At 40.6% G+C, this 15,666-nt stretch overlaps 1 protein-coding gene across 1 annotated transcript in view; it reads right to left on the reverse strand.

Moving 5' to 3' along the window:
- zmat3 (zinc finger, matrin-type 3) overlaps positions 1-15,666 on the reverse strand; it is a 40,800-nt gene that overhangs the window by 24,010 nt on the left and 1,124 nt on the right. The window lies entirely within an intron of this gene.

The following is a 15,666-nucleotide window of genomic DNA, read 5'->3' on the forward strand; positions in this document are numbered from 1 at the left end:
TAAGAAACACTCGCAGTTACAAGAAGAGGGGTGGGCTGTGAAGTATGTGATTTGAATTTAAAGAAGCTAGTGCAAAACGAGTCAGTGCTCTGAGAAAGAGTCAGAAATAACGCTCAGGAACGCAAAATATGAGAAGTTAAGACCATAGGATCTCATATTACAGTTACCGTACATGCATTTCTGGTATAAAAACATGGTATCTGTTCGTTAAAAGTGCGGTGTTTGTGTTTTGTGCTTCTAATTTGGAGGTTTGTGGAGCGCAGAGGAGCAGACGAGCAGACTGTAGCCGTCCCCCGGAGCAGAGACCACGGAAGATGAATGAGATGGCGAGCGTAAGCAGAGAAGGAGCCGTACAGATCGATGCTTCAGCAGAGAGGAGCTGGTAATGCAACCTCAGGGGCCCATGCACATCACACCCCCCCATCTCTGACCTTTTTATGTGACGACGGTGCTGTTTAAATTGGCCCCGTGGTTCACCTGAGGCTTACGGATGTTGATATGAACCGTCTGGGAAAGTGTATATTTGTGAGTAATTGTGATTAGGATTAAGCTCAAAGTTCACATTTTAAACACAGCCAGAAGAATTGACAAAAGACACAAATATGAGCTGACGAACCAATACAAGAATCATTTCAGAACATGTTTGAAAATTCTTACTTTCTACTCCGTAAGTACATTTTTAAACGGGTACTTTAATACTTTTACTTAAAGGTGCAATGCGTTCAAACCGGAACTTGATGGTAATTATAATCGTTGTGAAACTGAACCAGGGAAACTGTCACATGGACCAGGGAAATTGTTTTTGTTCAAAGCTGAAACATTTCTAGCCATTTTTAAATTTCTTTCTAAAGTGTTAGGGCCCAGCGTTGAACCAAATGTTGCGATTGTGGCTTCAGGTTCATCACTGCAATCTTTCATAAAAATTATAAAACTATCAGTGCTTTTGCCACACTCCTGGGAAGATTAATATTCCTCAAGTGGAAAAATAAACAATCCCCGACCTTTAGACTGTGGCTCGTTGACCTTATTCACCATCTCACATTAGAGAAAATCACATTTTTTATAAGAGGCTGAACCGATAAGTTTTTCAGCACTTGGCAACCTGTTTTTAGTAAGATCAGAAATCTTGATCCCTCACTTATCACACAAGAGTAGTATAGTATTACTACTTCAATGGGTAATATTATTTGTGTCTATATACATTTTTATGGTGCAACAGAGTGGGTTTGTTCTGGGGTTTGGGTGTTAAAAAATATATTATAATGTTTTTGAAATTGTATTTATAATTGAATGCACTAAAAACACTGACCAAAAAAAAAAAAAGGTGCAACGTGTAACTCTACTGGTAGGGGGGTTCGCCACCTGCTTAGACGGAGATCTTATTGCGTTGGGCTGGAATGTTCTACTGCAGTAAACTTATTTATCTCCATGGAGACGTGAACAGGTCAAGTTACAGGCCAGATCTGTGAAGAGGTGACCCCAGTAACAGTAGGATATTTGTGTATTTTTCCATTTGAAAGACTCGGAATAAATGCTGGATAGATGCTTAATGCTATATTGTGTAACATTCCAGGTAAAGCAATAACATCTCCATGAAGACGAGCAAGTGACAGAACAAAAAAGTTACGCAGTGCAGCTTTAAGTAGATTTCTTTATGATACTTTTACTTTTTTTTTTTTTTTTTTTTGCTCTGGTATCAGTACTTTTACTTAAGTAACAACACTGAGTACTTCTTCCACCACAGCTGATAATCAGAATTGTTATCTGAACTTTACAGACTCTAAAACATGAAAACACAGTGGCATTATTGCATCAAAATGTCCAAAAATGATAAAGTATTTCAAATGTTTAGTGATACTTTCCACTGATTTGTAAATATTCTCAAATTTGAAGCCTTCAGTCATTATATTCTACCATTTTTATAAAACACTTTTCCACCTCAAAGCACTTTATATTAAGGAACCGCTCATACTCCAGTGTACACAGAGGGTGAGGCGGGTTAAGTGTTTTACCGAGAACAAAACAGTATTCATCTGTGTGACGTGGAATCACACCCCCAACCCATGAGTCAATGGATTTAGCCAATGATGTTTATGTTGAGAGCGGGATTTGAACCACCAACTTTCAGATCAGTGAACAAACGCTCTACCAACGGAGCTACAGTCATGAACATCTGCGTATTATAATTTTTAAGTGATGTTTTTGTGGAGCTTGTTTGAAAGTCGTGGAAGGGTAGACGCTTTGCTTCAGAGAGTGAGAGGAGAATGAATAATGAAGTACTCTTAGTGCTTTGAGAAGCTCGTTAAAAGCAACATGCATCAGAGCCGCACAAGGAAAGGTCAGATTTAGAGTGGCGCGTTCGGCATCAGGGCTGTGCTGCAGATTTGAATCGAGACTAATCATTTCTAATCCTTGAGGAATTAATATTGTAGCGTTCTGGTTTCTTCAGGTTGTTTATTTTCTAACCATAAAGGATACCAACTACGCCAAAACAAGAGCAAAAGAACAGCGGTCTCAACCATAGACTGTATATATAAATGGACATAGCTAACGTGCTAGCCGCCGCGTTCCAAATAGGAAGTGAGCATGGACTTGGCTCCTGCTCCATCAACTCTGGCTCCAATTCACTTTACATTGAAAAACTGTCACCCCTCTCTCTGTAACTGCTGCTATCAGACTCATTTTGGTCTTAAAATGTTTGTATTTACTCTTTAAGGACTGAGCACGTTATAGACCATTATCTCGCCTAGACTTTTATTCTTTTGTAGCCATAAATATCACGATGAAGGAAGTATCAGAATTTACAGCGTTTTTTCACACAACTACCTCTATTTTACATCTCCATCCTTGTTTTTCTTTTGACGCATCGAATAACTGAATCACATTGGTACCTGCGCTCTGATTGGTCGTCTTCGAGGGACGACGTAAACACATTACCGTAATGACAGTTACATATGTAAAGAGCTTCATGTCTCTGCTTTGAGACGCCGTTTGAATTTACATGAAGCACAATCGGTTGCGGAGTTACGGTGATGGAAAGTCCACAACCGCGAGTCTATGAGCGACGACAGCATCCGACGCTATAGGGTTAACGCGCTCTACATCATCCTGGAGTTTTTATTTTGCTATTGTGTCCGTAAATCAAGATATGAACATTGACGACAGACAAATCAGGCGCCTTCTTTCCCCAAGTTTGCTCCCATTCGCGTTAGCAACAGGTTTGATTGACAGCGTTGCTAAGCGCCCGCTCCCTGCTAAACTAATGTTGCAGGCAGGGAGGGAGGGGCGTTACCCTCAACAGCCTCGCTCTGGATTGGCTCTTTGGTTGCTATGATACTTGCGATCAGACTTCCAAATATGGAAATCGGCTCCATATTCGCCACTATAACTGCTCTAGCCTCGATGAGCTTCATTTGACTGGAGCTAAACGCTGTGGGGAACTTCACACTCACTTATTCCACTTGTTTATACAGTCTGTGGTTTAAACCTATAACGACTTTTTGATCTGAATGCTCACGATCTAAACCCCAGCACCGACAGCCAATCATGACTCAGTGCTAGTGCAGCCTGAGTGAATTCTGGAGGTTTTTCTGTCCATCCACTCAATAAAACTTGTATCTGCAGATGTCTGTGTAATCCCTCAGTCGTCCAGGTTTACTCTATCTGTACTTTAAGGCTCTGGCAAAACAGATTCAGCTGTGACTGTAGTACCTTCTTTAACCTGTGAGGGCGCTGTCTACACACGATTCCCTTAAGTATTATCATCCACTATTCTCAGGGTCACCTCTTAGCTTAGCAGCCGCAGCTCTCTGCCCCGTTTGACACGGACCAGGTGACGAGGCTCTGGAAAAACAAGCATATCTCTGGACTGTTATTTCGGGTTCAGATTCCACATGAAAGCTGCGAGTCTAGACCCAGCTGTCGGACGATTACCGCGGCAACACCACACACGTCGCTGTCGCTGCGGGGGGTTTAAGCAGGAGACAGGGTCCGAGCTCATAACCCAAACACAGAGGAGTAAAGACGCACAGCAGGCCACAATTACACGGAACGGCTTAAAGCGAGGCTAAACACCTAAACTCCGCCCACAAGCGCATTTCAAACTGGGAGACTCAAGGGCAGGTTAGGTCAGGTCGCTTTATTTGGACCAGCAGTTTATTTCATTTAATTTCATTCACATTATAGATAAATATATACAGATGTTGTGTTACAGTGCAGGGGGGGGGGTTTGTTTTCTTGAGACATAAAAAGGCTAAAAGTCACGATTAAAACCTGTTAGAACGGCTCTGCAAGACAATAAAACAATTAATAAATATCTTTTATTCAATAGGGAAATAGCTGTTGGAACAAAGCACTTCTTAAAATGATTTGTTTTAGATTTACGAACCGCTGAATCTGACAGTCTTGACTTTGGATGTATTTTAAAACACATGCAGCTCCCTCTAGAGTCCAGGCTGTTTTGAGGTTGTCCAATTACCTCATCTGCCCGTTTAAAAAGCTGATTAAGGGAGTTCTTGTTTCTGCCAGAGATGCTCCGAAACCAGTTAAAGCTGATTCCATATACGCCTTAGAGAAAAGTGTCGTCATGGGCCTATCTACATGGAAGAAAGACAGTTTCGTCAGACAATAAAAGCGCTAAGGGCCTTTCTTGCACACAGAAACACAGTTGTTTTTGAGAGTGAGGGGTGTGGCAAATAGACTTTCTGCATCTTTCTGTATTTTTTTTAATACAAAACATTATCAGTCTGGTCCTCACTTCCTCTGTCGTGTCCCGAGCTAGAACCAAACATGGCCGTCCAATCAGATTTGTGTTTTGTTTGTTTTTTTCAGTGGCACATGTAGGTCTGGGATGATGTTGAAAATTTGTGTGATTAACGATTATATCACGATAATGATTAAAGTTGTTGTGGATATGAATAATTTTATATTTTACAGAGAATATTATGGATAAACAGGGCCGTGAAATTTGGGGGCCCGGGGCAATAAACCTCACTCGGTCCCCCTGTAATACAAATTAAATGGAAGAGGGACCATTTCTGGGCACCTAAGACTCTGGGGCCCCCTCTCTGTCGATACGTTGTTTTTTTTCCCGCGCATTCAACTGATATAACAGCAATTATCTTTGTTAGCGACTATCACGATTATGTAAAATGTCCCACGAATGATTATTGTCGACCTTTTTTATCACGTTAAGCGATATTATTGTTTATTGTCCCATCTCTAGACACATGTGGTCATTGGTCACGCATCATTTATAAACAAAATCTAACTTCTTTCACCTCGGATTAACACTTTGCTGCTTCACTCATTGATTCTGCAAAAATTGGCAGTATTTTTCAGTCCCCCGTGATATTTTTTCCTTAGTTTTTTTCCTCATAAGCAGCTATATTTGATTGTTTTTATATGAACTGATCATGCTTGTCCCTGATTGGCTCATCCACCTGTCAATCACTCCCATCTGAACTCAGGGAGATTAGAGCCAAAGAGCTGGACCCTCTCAGACTTCTGGACCGCTGATCCGCTTCATGTGAACAACAGCTCTGCGCTCTGATCACTGCAGCTTCAGGCTCTGCAGCTCCATCTGATCCAGGACCTCGCCTCAGGTCTGCCCACTGGAGTGTAACTTCTCCCCCCCCCCCCCCCACACACACATACACACAGAGCGCAGGAGGAGGGGCGTGCATGGAGGTCTACGGCTCCATCACAGCTCAGCGCGGACGAGGCGGAGTAACGAGCGTCTAATACGAGTCAGAGGGAATTCAAATCACTGGAGAGATGTTTCTGCTGTTAATGTTAATGCTACAGTGACCACAGAGCACGGATAGGGCCACTGTTTACGGAGTCCACGAGAACAAGACGAGAATCAGCTGTGTATTAGAATGAAAAATTGGTGTTGGTTCAGTTCATTATTTATGATTTTATATATTTAATTTCATATTTGTGTTCTCATTGTAGCTCTACTATTCAAGCGATGCAGCGGTGGAACGTAAAAACAGTCGATTTTGCAGAATATGTTTGCTTTTAAAGACATTTTGTTGGTCGATAGTCACCAAACATGGAAGCAACTGCCAGAGACAATGGATGAGAACCATATAGAAGCATCGACCAGGGACTCTTCGGTTAATGGCGGTAAAATGACTCATCCGTGGGGAGAACAATCGACATGCTTCAACTGAAAATCCAACCAGCAACCTTAAAACGGTAAATTGTCACATTTTTATATAGCACTTTTAATAATAATAATAATGCATTTTATTTATGAGCGCCTTTCAAAACACCCAAGGACACTGAACAAGATAAAAATTAGATAAAAACACCTTTGAGGCACTTAAAGGGTTTTACGCAGACTCTGGGGGTGAGGTGAGTTAAGCGTCTTGCCCAAGGACACAACGAGAATTCATCTGTGAGATTTGAAATCGAGCCGCCAACCTGGCCCGTTGGATCTGACCGCTCTACCAACAACGTTTATGTCGAGAGCGGGTGTGGGAGCCATATGGGTGATTTGGTTGCTATGGTAATGCGTGAGGGGCGGGGTTCACGTCGGCAAAAGTGACGTACCGGTAGATTCAAAGGCACCGAGTTTCCTGATGTCTGTGTTTTTCGTTGATTTCATTTAGCTTGTTACTATACTATTTTTTTGCAGGTCTACATTTATACCATCTGTGTGTGTGTAACCTGCTTAAAAATACATTATGCAACTCTTGACAAAGGCTCACAGCGGGATTCGAACCACCAACCTTCAAATCAATGAACAAATGCGCTGATTTTTTATTTCTTCATTTTAAAGAGTTTGCAGTGGTCCAAAGTTCTTCCTCACTTACCTTATGCATTCTGAGCTTCCTAATCATTCATTATAAGCACTTTTTACAACTCTCAGAGACCAGAGCGGAGTTTTACCGTTCATGATCATAATGCTAAGAACAACTAGCATGTTAAAGTGCATTTCCTGATTGCAGATCGCTGATGCAGACCGCACTCAGCAGACATACTGTGACCTCAAGAGCTGCTTATACTATATATTATATTTGCACTGGGGTCAGAAAAAGATGGTTTCAATGCTCCATATTCACTCAATCTTTGCACACGTGCTAAATGCTAACGCTAAGTCTTGTGCGGTTGCAGCCTCATGTTTTATTCTTCTGCATAATTATGAGCCAATCACTGCAGAATGGTCCATAATTGCCTCCATCATTACAAAACATTAGAACTCCACTTTTTAGTCCAGATTCAGACGAGCACTTAGACGAGTCTTTAAAATGTGGCCTTAAATTTGAACATTTCTAAGCAAGAACAGATCATTCCGACTCGTTTTGTAAGGTCATATTATCACTGTTTTTTTGGGGGGGGGGGGTTTAATGCAGCAGAAAAACTGAACTGAAAACTGAGTCAAAATTTTAGGTATCTGTACTTTAAATAGATTTTGAAGTGGATATTTTTTACTTCACTACATTTGAGAGCAGTATCTGTACTTTATACTCTTCTACATTTTGAACAGGACTGAAAAGTAAAAGTATTTTGTATTACTGTTTGAGACCTGCTAAAAAGTCTGAGGGTTTATTTTTATCAAGGTCATAGTCTGCGCAAACAAAAATATATAAATAAAAACAGAGAAAAAAATGATTAACTCAGCACAAATCTGTATCAAAATCAGTACATTTTAAGCTTTACTAAAACTCAAATTTTGCACAAAATACTTTTACTTTTTACTCTAAGTACATTTTTAAACAGGTACTTTGATATTTTTACTTGTGCAGATTTTTCATGTGCTACTTTTGCTTTTACTTGAGTATTTTTTTGCTCCAGTATCTGTGTTTTTACTTAAGTTACAGAATCAAGTCCTTCTTCCACCCCTGATTATTACTTTGTAAAGCTGCAAGATTAATCATAATCAAATCAAAATTGCAATTTAAATGTACACAATTGGCAAATCACAAAGGTAGTACCATAATTTCCTTCAAAAACAACAAAATCTATAGTTTTATTCTGCACAAAAACATATAAACTAATGTTCTAGGTAAATTTTTAAACTAGTTAGTCACTTCATAGTCCGATTTGACCATTCTCTTGTATTTAAAAAGTGAAACTAAACATCCCTCACCTCTTGCACCAAACATGGCTCCTAACAGTTTGAAATCATTGAAACATTTGGCCCCCTGCTGGCCCTGGGCTGGGGTGCATATTTTAGCAGCAGGGCAAAAGTGTCACATTGTTTTAATCCACAGTGAGCTGCAGTGAACACAAATGGGGCAAGGGCAGCACTGTCCCAGACCTACATCCAAACACAGCCTAATGTAACAGTACAGAGGAGAACTGCAGCACAAGGCCACACTGCAAACAAACACACTGAACCAGCACGAACCAGGACACAAAACATCACAAAACACCTCATTATAGCAGTAGGATTATTGTGCCAAGAATCGAAATTATGATTTAGTCGTAGCATTTAAGTATTTTGTCTTGTCAGTCAAAGTAAACGCCTTATTTCTCCTGTAGGGAAGTTTGTTTTTATTAACCCACTGGGGCGAGCGGCCAGGAGCAGTGGGACCCGTCTCCAGATCTTAAGCTACTCTTGGTCAGGACTACCTTAGCTCGTGCATGTTTTAGGTTGATGGGGGAAACTGGACGTCCTGGAGGAGACCCACCCAGACACAGGGAGAACATGCAAACCCCAGATCTTTTACTGTAAAGCTGAGTGCTGCCGTGCCACAAGAACAAGACGAGATTTTGACATGATTTATAATAAATGAATGATGCAGTTCACTTCACTGTTTGGGTAACACGTTTTTCTGCATTTTAGTTTTATATTTTAGCTGTTATCGTAGCATTGCTTTATTGTACTACGGCTTTTCAAAGAGACGTAACTCTGCAGCACTTAACCCATTTAAGTCAGTGCCAAATGTAAACACAAATGAGTGCAGTCTTTGGGAAATTTAATAAAAGCTCATTCTGTCTTGTTATGAAAGTCCCTCATGAAACCCACAGTTTTAACCCACAGTTTTACCCAAACTAGTAGAAGCACAGTTGTAAAGAAAAGTTGCTTTACAATGTTGTGCATTATTCATTCACTCCACACTCGGAGGTGGTACGCTGTAGCCACAGCTGCCCTGGAGCAGACTGACAGAAGTGAGGCTGCCAATCTGCACCATCATCCCCTCTGATCACCAACATTCACACACACAGTCATACTAGACAGGGTGGATAAAGTGTCTTGACTAAAGACAAAATTAAAGTTTTTTTTGCTGCTAGCGCCCCACTGTGGCCTCTGGTATTCCTAGCGGTCTCTAGTACCCTCGGCCCTGCTTAACTTTTGAGATCTGACGAGGTCAGACTTTGACAAGAAGGTCTGGCCACGATACAAGACAGAAGAGCCGACAGGAGCAGCGTCACATGCTGTCATTACATCATTACATCTCATAACTTAGTCTCTCCACAGGAACTAAAGAGCCGAGAGCTGCTGACTGTCGCACGTCTCCAGTGAGGAGCTTAAATAGGACGGCTCTTGTTTTTGCCACTTCTTTTGCTGAACTGAGTCGTGTCACATCAATTATAGAGAAATGAGAAGCACATGGGCCGTGCCCCGGTCCCATCTGCTCCACCGGCTACAGACAGGCCTCATAGATGGGACTCCTCATGTACGAGCGAGAGACAACACAATACATGACAATGGAACTATATGTGTGTGTGTATATATATATATATATATATATACATACACACACACACACACACACACAGCATTGACTCTGTGTAAAGGTGGGAGAGGTATTGATTAGGGTTTATACATCTCCATAGTCTGTGTGGACTGGGTCGTGGGGACTCTTGTCCTCCTCTGCCGTCCAGTCCCAGACTCCTCTTCACACTCGACCCCTGTGGTTCACTCTGAGAGGATTTATTTTTGATCGTGTATCAGGGGAAATTTCAAAGCAGTGTCCCCTTGACTGCAGAAGAATAAAGATGACTCAAACATGAATCACTCCAAATATAACTCGAGAGGCTAAATAAGAAGAGAATTAGTTGTATCAGAGCTGAAAGCTCTTAAAAGTTTTGCATGTGTCTCCTTTAAGTATTTGCCCCCCTGCGTAAGGATCTCTGGTTCAAACCTTGTCCAAGGGCACACTGCTCTTATCACTTATAAACAAGATACATTTCCTTCAGTGAGTACAGTCTTATGTTATTCATTATGAGCGGGAGGGCATCAGGTGCAAAAACCTGCCAAGAGATACTGCTGTGGCTGTTCAACTTGTTTGGATGTATTTAATAATGATTCCTCTATTTTTTTAAAAATGACATAGTTCAAGATAAAATCAAAATTTTTGTTTTGGAGATATACAAACTTATAATTTAAAAATATTATCAATAATTAAAATGATTTAAATTTACAGTAAAAAGAGCTGATTAAAAATAAATTAAAACAAAGTAAGTTTGTACTTTTGTGGTGAATTATATGGTCCATTTCCTGATGCACTTTTAAAATATATAAATTATATGATTTTTTTATTTGATTTGGAAACTGGAGGAAACAGTTTTTGTGAAGTGTCGTAGAGACTGTGGCCTCAACACATTTTCAGCTCTGATTTGCTTTTAATAAGAAAACAACCAAACCAGAAACAGCTTTACTGTTTCATCCCCGATGAAACAGTAAATTTTTTCCCAGATTTATTTTCCCATTTTTTCCCAGATTATAACAAATACATAATAAATAGGGAGTAACTCGTGGGCATTTATTCTCTCTGAGAAAACATTATATAAGATACTGAATATTATTATTATTATTATTACAATATAGATCACCACAGGCCCATGTCGTCCACTCAGGCTGATCCCGGTTGAGCTCCATGGACAAAGGCCTGGCCTCCAGACGCTCACATACAAGGCCCCAACCCCAGGCCTGGCTCCAGGGCGGGGCCCCGGCTGAGCCATACCAGGCAACTTCACTGTCCTAGATTGTAAACTTGCCATAGGGTTGAAGCGGCTGGGATCAGAATCAGGACCTAAATCTGAGGCCATGGTTCTTGACTGGAAAAAGGTGGCGCCCTGTCCAGGTGGTGGAGGGTCCCTGCCTCAAGTGGAGGAGTTCAGGAGTCAGGACCTCCCTACTCAGACTGCTGCCTCCACCACTCGGCCCCAGATGAAGCAGAAGAAAATGGATGCACATTATAAGTATGTTGTACTGAAGGTTAAGACTGTGGTCTATAATAGAGACTGTAAAGTGGACTCACTGTGTGGACGCTTGAGTCCTCCATATATCACTGACATATACTTTAATAAGAACATAATAGAGGCTTTAGACCTTTAGACTTCCTGTCTGAATGCAATACACTGTGATGTGAAAAATAACAGTGATGGCTGAAGACTGCAGGTGAATGTGGCTATATTTAGAGCCTGTTTGTCAGCGGTCGATTGAACACAACTTTAAACCACTCAGTTCAGAGCTGCCACGAGCATTTACAAAAACAGCCTCGACAGCAGCAGCAGCAGCAGCAGCAGGGGCTGATCAAACTGGAGACGTGTAACACTGATTTATTTAGACAAACTAACTGGTTAAAGAGTAAAGTCGGACAAATCTGACCCATGGAGATGTCATCAAATCTTAAAGGGACTTTTCATGTAAAATCAACTTTCATGAGATTGTCCCCATGTTATAACGGCCTTCCCTGATCGTTAGCTCATTGTTGTAGCTTCACAGATTCATGTATGTTTGAGTAATCGTGCATCGTCCCGCGCTGGAGGCTCGGGTGCTCAAAAAGTTGCTGTTTTTACCAATCCCCCGTCCATGTTCCCAGCTCTGTCATTACTTGTGCTCGTTAAAAAACTCCACCAGAACGCCAGAAAGAAACCCCGGCGAGACACAGAGAGAAAGGACGCTAACTCCACACAGAAAGGCCCGGGAGTCGAACCCAAAACCAGCCACTCAGCCGTCAAAGTAGATTGTGTAAATATAATAAAAGTAAGTTGCTTTTGTCTGCTAATAGTAGTTATTTTTTATGTTGGACATTTTAAATTGCAATAATTATCCAAAGTAACCTATTCAAAACTGTGGGACTGCCGCTCTGCCAGGCCATGCTGACAGCGCCACCTATGGACAGCTGCAGATCAGGGTAGAAAGGATTTATTTTCAATCGTGTATCGGAGGGAATTTCAAAGCAATGGCCTCTTGATTGCAGAAGTATAACGATGACTCACACATGAATCACTCCAAATACAAGTCGAGAGGCTGAATGAGACGGAAATCAGTTATATATCGCTCTAAAAAGTTGATCTTGCGTATGCATAAGTCTCTGCTTTAAAGCAAAAATGGACTTTTCAGAGCCTTTCGCTGTGTTATGATTGTTTCCTCCTCGCAAAGTTGTATTTGGAGTGATTCACGTTTGAGCAAACTTTAATCGTTTATTTTTTAGACGCCATTTTGCAGATTAACCCCCATTTTCACCGGTGCAAACTCACTGCTCTGTACTTACTGAGCATGTAGGATACGTGTAGGATTTGGCAGCGTCGTGTAGACATTTTGCTAAAAAAAAATCTGTTACTTTCTAGTTTTATCTGCAGCTGTCCATAGGGGGCGGTGACAGCTCCACGGTGGCTCTTTGTTGTGACGGTTTACGGCGACGTCAGCTTCCGTTGGGCACCGCAGTTTTCTAACGTGGAAATGAGTTGTTTTAGATCAAGGGCGTCAAACACATTTTCCCCGAGGGCCAGATCAGCAAAATGGTTTCCCTCAAAGGGTCAGATGTAATGTAAAATAAATACAAATACTTGCAACTTCTTAACTTTTTCTGAATTTATTACTTACCGGAGTTACAAATATTGTGCATGTATTTCCATAGATGTAAAAATATGGCTGTGTAACTGTGTATCTCCTGATAAATTCACATTTTAAGACAGTCACACCTTGTCGTGGGCCACATAACATGGTATGGCGGGCCACGTTTCGCCCATGGGCCTTGAGTTTGACACATGTGTATTAGATGAATATATCGATTTAAAACGTGCAAATTATAATGTAACGATCCACGGGTGTCATAGATTATAACTATGCAGCAGACACACGCACAATATGTCTGTTTAAAGCATTTGCCCCCAACATAAGGGTCTCAAACGTCATCCAAAGGCACACGGTTCTTATCACTAATGGCAAGATAAATCTCGATCAGTGAGTACAGCTGTCTTATGTTAGTTATTTAATATGAACGGGAGGACGTCAGGAGCGAAAACCTGCCGAAATATAACGTGATGTGGTTTGCTGTGGTTGCAGACAGTGTCCCATTCCCACTGCCCATTTCATCCATGATTTTGTACATTGAATACGTGAATAAATATCAAAATGGGAGTTCATTTAGTCCTCAAATTGAACCTACAATCCAAATTACTGAGGTGGCAGTAGGTTCAGGTGCATTCAGCAGATACAGCCGGTTGTCAGAGTCAGCTGTTGGAGCAGAAAAGCCAAAGAGGAGAACGCGCTGAGTAGACACACAGCTAATCAAAGAGGTGACCATTACACTAACACAATTACTCCAACCGAGATCTGCACTCGCCGCTGTTAACCGTTTCCGATCTGGATGTAACACATAAAGCTCAATAGGCTTGTACAAGGACAGAGCTTTTAACCGTCGTATATGTCATTTCTATAGAGCGGAGTCTGTCTAAGGCGCAGTTTGAATGGATGTAATTAGCAAATTGTAAAGGATGAAATGTTTTAAAGCTGATCTATTCTGCAAAAATTGACTTTTCAGAGGTTTTGTGCATGCTAGAGCTGTTTCCACTTCTCATGGACAATGTCAGAGTTGTTTTTGGAGTGATTCGTGCACGTTTGAGCAGTCTATAATAGCGTATTTTCAAGATGCGATATTGCTGATCAATCCCGCCCACTGCGACATACATACGTTCGTCAGTTTTATTTTCCTAATCGATGATACGCGGAGGATTTGGCAGCATCACTACTAACCGCCTGTATAAAGTAGTGGACTAAGTGAGTGTGACGTCACCCACAGCTTTCAGCTCCAGTCAAATGAAGCTTATCGAGGCTAGGGCAGTGATAACGGCGAATTTGAAGCCACGTTGCATATAAGGAATTCTGACGCGAGTATCATAGCAACCAAAGAGCCAATCAGGAGCGAGGCCGTTGAAGATTACCGCCGTCAGCAACACTGTCAATCAAACCTGTTATTAACGCTAGTCGGAGCCACCTCGGGGAAAGAAGGCGCCTGATTTGTCTGTTATTTATGTTCATATCTTGAGTTACGGACACAATAGTGGAATAAAACCGCCAGGATCATGTAGAGCGGGTTAATACGAACATTTTAAGAAAGCAGCAGTGAGAGGAGCCACAGTTTTCTAATGTAAAGTGAATTGGAGCCAGAGTCGATGGAGCCAGAAGCGCAGCCCATGATCACTTCCTATTTGTAACGCGGTGGCTAGCAGGTTAGCTATGTCCATTTATATATATATTCTTTCCTATCTATAGATCCATAGACGACCGTTTGTTGTTGCTCCCATTGGGCACCTCAGTTTTCTAACGTGTAAATCAGCGAACATGTTTCTTTTATTGTTCGTTTTAGATGAATATTGTGATTTAAAATGTGTCAGTGGTAACATAATGATCCACAGGTGTCATAGATTATAACTACACAGCAGACACAAGTGCACTACCTCCGCTTTAAGTTTACCATCATTTTCTCCACAAGCGTTACGTTATTTTCTGATCTACGTTATAATATAATTTGTTTCATTCGCACATGTTTTAACACACAAAGTTTACATACAGTATTTAGAGGTATTCTCTCAAACACAAAACACTCTGTTCCACCTCGTGATGTCATCATGTGGTGATACAGGAAGTGCTCCACTGTGTTTTTAAACTCCACACACCTTCACTAGAATCATTTGGATGATTAAATAAATTTCAGCCCTTGAGTTGCTAATCTCTACTAAACTAAAGGTAAAAGTGTAGCTGTTAACTTGAAAACTACCACTTCATGACATCACAAGGTGGAACAGAGCATTTTGAGCTTTGGAGATGTAGACAGACTAATAATAATGAAACAAAACACAACTCCAGGTCTGTTTTTGAGGAGGTAACAACATTATAACTTGGCTTAAAGCTCACAAGAGTCTATTTTGCGTAATATGGGACCTTTAAAACTTAAATTGCTAATCTAATCACAGCGCTTACATAGTCACAGATGTTATGCAAAATATCACAAAGTAAGTCTAATCTATTCACCTATATTTTACCTTCTGTTGAAAATATTCCACATCACAGCACATAAACTAATTATAAAGCTTGAAAATAAAAATTAAACCCATATAAATGTATTATGCAAAACAAGCATGGTTAATTATCCTACACGAGCAAAGAAGCAATGACCAAAAACAGCTAATGAGAAACTTCATCAAGTTAATTACATAAAATATATTCAAAGCCAACCAACAAATTATATATATATATATATATATATATATATATATATATATATATATATATATATATATATATATATATATATACAGAGCCACTGCTGTATAATGGTACAGTAATTTCCAATCTCTTTGTCTTGTTCATACTTTTGCTATGGACAGAAAGTGACTGCATAATCTTAGAGCAAAAGGATCACTCAGAACATGTTAGTATTAATATTTATGCTAAGTTTTCTATTGGTTAATATTAAA

Source organism: Periophthalmus magnuspinnatus, chromosome 4 (assembly GCF_009829125.3).
Source record: "Periophthalmus magnuspinnatus isolate fPerMag1 chromosome 4, fPerMag1.2.pri, whole genome shotgun sequence".
In the NCBI taxonomy this organism is placed as follows: Eukaryota; Metazoa; Chordata; class Actinopteri; order Gobiiformes; family Gobiidae; genus Periophthalmus; species Periophthalmus magnuspinnatus.